The sequence below is a fragment of the Amblyomma mixtum genome, chromosome 10 (genome assembly GCF_055824585.1).
Source record: "Amblyomma mixtum isolate Tamu chromosome 10, ASM5582458v1, whole genome shotgun sequence".
Taxonomy (NCBI): Eukaryota; Metazoa; Arthropoda; class Arachnida; order Ixodida; family Ixodidae; genus Amblyomma; species Amblyomma mixtum.
Window position 1 is genome coordinate 154,361,518 of NC_143021.1, and position 5,443 is coordinate 154,366,960.

Here is a 5,443-nt window from a genome sequence, read left to right on the forward strand (position 1 = left end):
CTCAAGTACTGAAAATGAAGGCGTCCAGCGAAATTTCCCTTCGAATGCACACACAAACACTGTTTGCTCTTGCGGAGAAGCTATTGCACAATTAGAACAACAACTAGCTGTCAGCAAGGCAAAAGAACTGGAAAGCAAGAAAGAATTAGAGTATTTAAATCTACAGCTAAGATCCAAAGACAGTGAACTAAATTTGCTCCGTAGTGAGCTAATCCAGGCACAAAAAAAATGTAGAGAAAGCGGAAGGAACTCTTGCATTTGATGTTGAAACATTTAAAGATAGCACAGAGGACATGCAGTTTTATACCGGTCTTCCCAACTATTCCCATTTTCGTACCCTCTTGGAGTTCCTAGATGCAGGTGAAACCAGTGAAAACATCTCGCGCAGTGACAGTACCAGTACGGTCTCAGAACCACAGCAAACACTGGACGACGACACAAAATAAGCATAGAGAATCAGCTTTTCCTTGTGCTAGTGAAGCTTAGGGTGGGCCTTTTTCACCGGCACCTTGCCCATTTGTTCAACATTTGAGAGAGCACAGTGTCAAGGATCTTTTCCACATGGTTAGATTACATGTATTTACAGCTTACAGAGCTTTCTCTTTGGTTGTCACGACCAGCTGTAGATGCGACCATGCCACCTGCATTCAAAGACAAATACCCTTCAACGCGTGTTATTTTAGATGCCACTGAAATAAGATGTGAAGTACCAACATCTTCTGTGACACAGTCACAGGTTTATTCTTTCTATAAGTCGACACACACACTTAAGGGACTAATAGGAATTGCACCTAGTGGAGCATTGACATTTGTGTCCGAACTTTTTACGGGCTGCACGTCGGATAAAGACTGCGTCATCAAGAGTGCATTTCTGGAACTTCCCTTTGAAACAGCAGACTCAGTCATGGCTGACAAAGGCTTCAAGATAGAAAAGCTCTTGAAAAAAAAAGAAAGTACAACTGAACATTCCCCCATTCTTAATGAGAGGACAGTTCACTGCGAATGAAGTGAAAGAGACACAGGAGATTGCTTACATCAGGATGCATGTGGAGAGGAAGATAAAGAGAATCAAAGGCTACCTCATATTCGACCGCCTTGTTCCTATCTTCCTGCTGCCTTTGGTAAACCAAATGTGGACAGTGTGTGCCATTCTGACGAACTTTCAGCCTCCCCTTCTGAAAGACAACGAGTGATGGAACTTTTAATAAATGCTGCTTCTGCAGGATTGAAAACATCTGCTTCCAAAAATAAATACCATAAAAATTAAAAAAGGTATTGCATAAGAGCATGGCTAGTTTTCTTAGCGTGATTTCTCCGTGGTTACGGCGCTCGGCTGGGGCAGATGGGTGTTTCAGAGCTATCTTGGGTCGATGAGGGTGAAATTCTAGAGGCCCGTGTAGCGTGCAATGTCAGTGCACGTTAAAGAACCCCAGGTGGTTGAAATTTCCGGAGCCCTTCACTACGGCGTCCCTCATAGCCTGAGTTGATTTGGGGCGCTAAACCCAAATAAACCAAACAAAACGTGATTTCTCCCCTATTCCCCAACAGGTCAGGATTAGTTGTTCATGAGAATAGATGGGATATAAATAGCCGTGTGTTAGTGGCAGTGAGCTTATATCCGAATCCCAGATAGATATGGCAGCAGCGCATTAAAATAAAACTGATCTAGGACCCTTTTTGTACTGTTCCATACACTCTCCTGATATCTTATTCTCTCTATCAGGATAAACTCTTCTCCATACACAACAAAATCGCCCCAAGATAGTTCTGAAACGCCCATCTTCCCCAGAATCTGGTGGTAATACTCGTGATCCTCTTTCAAGTGTGGCAATTCATTAACAGCAGTGCTGCAGAATTCTGCTGTTGTCAGATCATCTGCTGTGAGGCCACGTAAGCTGTAAGGGCATTTGATTTCTACGATGCCATGGGACCCTTCCACAGCATCGTAGACAATTCGGTCTGGTGGAGCTCCCAGCCATGGGAATGCTGGGTTCACCAGGAGTCCACACGTAGTTACGACAGGAGCATGGCTCATCTTCTTGAGCACATCATCGTACCTCTGGGCAGCTATTGCTTCTGTTTTGATCCGGTAGCTGGAAAAAAAAAGTAAAGTGAAATGTTTAAAATATAAAATTTATTGCTCACAAACTTTTTTTCCATATCACTTTGCTTGCAAACTATCACAGTTGTGTGCACCCCTACTGAAAGAGTACTCACCTGATTGCAGGAACCCTAGAGAGGTTTCTACTAGCTGTGAGATTCTGTAGGCCCTGGCTTGTCCATGACGACTTGCGGTTGAGGACTTGGCCAAACTTGGAGGATGTAATTCTAACTTTTCGACCTTTATGCCAAGTGCTACTTCTGGCCTGCTGTCTGCTGTCCTTTTCCAGTGCTTGTGCTTCTTTCTGTGTCACATGCACTTCCTGCATTATAATAGCCAAGGCCATGAAAACCAAGAAAAAACATTCTTCACGACACCGGCAGCCATGTTGCCTGCTTCTATCACATTAGCATTACCACATAGTAGCATAGCAGGCACACTGGAGCAGGTCAATACAAACAGCAACACCCAATGCTACAATCAACAAAGCATACACCCTTAAGCCAACCTTTGTCGAGTATGACTGCTCGTAGCTACTACAATTTTCCTTAGAGTACAGCTACACCAAAAGAGTCCAAGATCAGCAGCCCTTTCTGCTGCTGTTCAGCAAGAACAAACGGGGCAAGCATGTACAATCTAACTGTCTTACCGTTAAGCCCTCAGTCGCAAGACTTCGCTCTATACTACACGAGCTCAAGTTCTTTCTTTTGGTAAGCAGTCACCATGCATGGACCATCCACAAGCTAAATGCACAAAATCTGTATGACCGTACCAAAAAGCCACACCACTGTGATTTATACATCACGGCAGGCACGCATCAACTAGGCCCTCATTAGCACCTCTCTCAATGATATCCAATATAGTAGCTGCCGCTGCATGGACTATAAAGCAAGGCAGCACACCTTAAGAACAACAAGCAGCCATTCAGAGCACTTGAACCAGTAAAGCAATACCAGAATTATCACAGATGCAGGCAGAAGTAAATGCATTAACTAAGCACTGATGTTCCTCAATGCTGTTACACAAGCTCGACAGCCATAGACTTTTTGTCCATACACACTCTTCAACACAGATGAGAGAAGCCAACAGCCACAGAAACCAAGGGGAACAGGGGATTTTTAATTTTATTTATTTATTTTGTGGTGTTGATCAATTTATATTACTCAATATGTTATCGCTTAAAGCTAATTGATTGTAAAAGCAGAAGAAATACCACCACATGCCGCCGGTGGGATCCGAACCCACGACCTCCGAATCACGCGTCCGGTGCTCTACCGCTGAGCTACGGTGACGGCTGTCAAACCGTCTGCTTTCGGGGGGTATTTATGTTTATTTGTAAACATAAATACCCCGGAAAGCAGAAATCAACACCGCAAAATAAATAAATAATATTAAAAATCCCCTGCGCCCCTTGGTTTATGTGGCTGTTGGCTTCTCTCATATATATAACGAGCCCCTCATTCCCCTTCCCTTCAACACAGATGTGTATTTTAAGTTCTTGTGAGATTATAACAAAGTGCTATCTAGAAACAGCTATGGGATTTTAAAAACTCCTTGTTTTCTAACAATAACTGCCGCATCTGAGTGCAGCAACCAAGCAGGTAATCGATAACAGGAAGCTGCTTACTCTAGCTTCGCTTTCTTTCAAAGCACTCACTGACTTGCGTGATGACGTTCCCTTCGAGATGTATTTCAGGAATCCATGGAGCAGATTCTCGGAAGAAGGTGAGGGGAAGGATGTTCTTCTCTCAACTGATGGCGGCAGTCTTCACATCAGACATCAGAACGGCGAAACCGTGCGGCAAAAGCGACTGCTGGTAGCTCTGCGGAGATAGAGCAGACACAGACCCAAACCTTGACTCTTCTGTATCCCTTTCGTCAGTTATCAGGAGGCCCCTCGCAAAGCCATTATCGGGGTCATCAGCTAGCAGGGCGAGCGCAAGACGCCGCTTGGCTTGCTCTTGCTGCTCACGATTTCTAGTGCGCACGCGGCGTTCCTTAGGTAGCGCGATCCGAGGCGTGACGGCTCCGCCTTCTTTCATCTTGCGCCAGTCCACGGACTGCAGTGAGCATCCTTTGACAGTGTCACCGCGCGGTCTTCTCCACTTCTGCGGAAGATCCGTAGATGACAGCTCGTCAGGCGCCTCCGTAAATACTTTGCTTTTCAGCAGCATCACAGTGCGCAAAACGGCTATGGAATGATTGCAGGCGAGTTTTCCTGCCGGACAGTCGCAGCTCCCGCCTACGATGTGCGCTGTGTCGTACAAGGCAGTCATCACAGAATACAGTGGGGCATTCTTCTTTTTGCTTCGAAAGCACGGTGCTTTAATGAAGGCAAGACCACTACTGAAAAGAATGTTAAGAACTTAGCGTTTTGAATATAGATATTCTTCAATGAGAAAGGCACGCAAACCAACACACTACGTTTTTAAATTCTGTACACTGGCGGCAACTAACTGTCGAAAACATGGGGCGAGTTTAAGAGGGCTCGCGAGCTTGACGTCCACAGCAACGTTACGGGCACTGACCGGGCAGCGGTACACAAGTTACTACGTTCCTGGCGCCGCGACCACATTGTAATGGAGAAGAAATGTAACAATCCCTCGCACTCTGACTTCGATGCATGTCAAAAAGCCCCAGGTAGTCAAAATTCATCCACAACCGCCCACTTCGGCGTTCTCTTTAAAAGCCCGAGTAGCCGATGCTAAACCTCCCAAATCGAAATCGCAGCTAACCTACCAGACACCCATGAAACCATTCTCTTACCTGCCGTCGCTTTTGTTGGTCATGAGTGCCGCTACATTTACGTAAGATTCTACGTGAAAGTTGTAGCTACGTTCGTAGCTGCACTGTGCGTCCGATCTCTTCTCGTAGAACTCACGGACGCTCCGATCCGTAAACGTTGGTATCACGGTCAGATCGTTTTTCCATCCCGTGATCGGGAAGATAACCGGTTGTTCCATGACCCGAAATGACGGAATAAACGGCAGCTCACTGACTTCCGATCAGAAACCGCTGAAATCAGTAACACAAGAGAAAATTGCAGATCAGACACGGCAAATCTGCCAAGGCGAACGAAATGTTTTCCTGCACACTGGCGGCGAGGTGCAATGTTGCTAGAACAACCTGCGACATTTCACAGCGTTTCTGGCATTTATGCAACCCGTCTATTCCCTGCTTACGGAGCTCGTCGTAGCTGTGACACAGGGTGTATACGTCGGCAACGGTGGTAGTGTTCCAGGCACGTAAGTATCTGAACTGCTTCAGATCCAATGCCTTTCAGGACGTGCTAGATCCGTTCCGCCTCGGACATAGACGAGTTCACACCTGTACAGAGATTGA

At 45.9% G+C, this 5,443-nt stretch overlaps 2 pseudogenes; one reads left to right on the top strand and one right to left on the bottom strand.

The window, feature by feature from the left end:
• Nucleotides 1-574: 574 nt before the first annotated feature.
• LOC149327421 (uncharacterized) lies at nt 575-1,193 on the top strand (annotated as a pseudogene).
• Nucleotides 1,194-1,612: 419 nt separating this feature from the next.
• On the bottom strand, nt 1,613-4,377 carry LOC149327422 (uncharacterized; annotated as a pseudogene).
• Nucleotides 4,378-5,443: the final 1,066 nt, after the last annotated feature.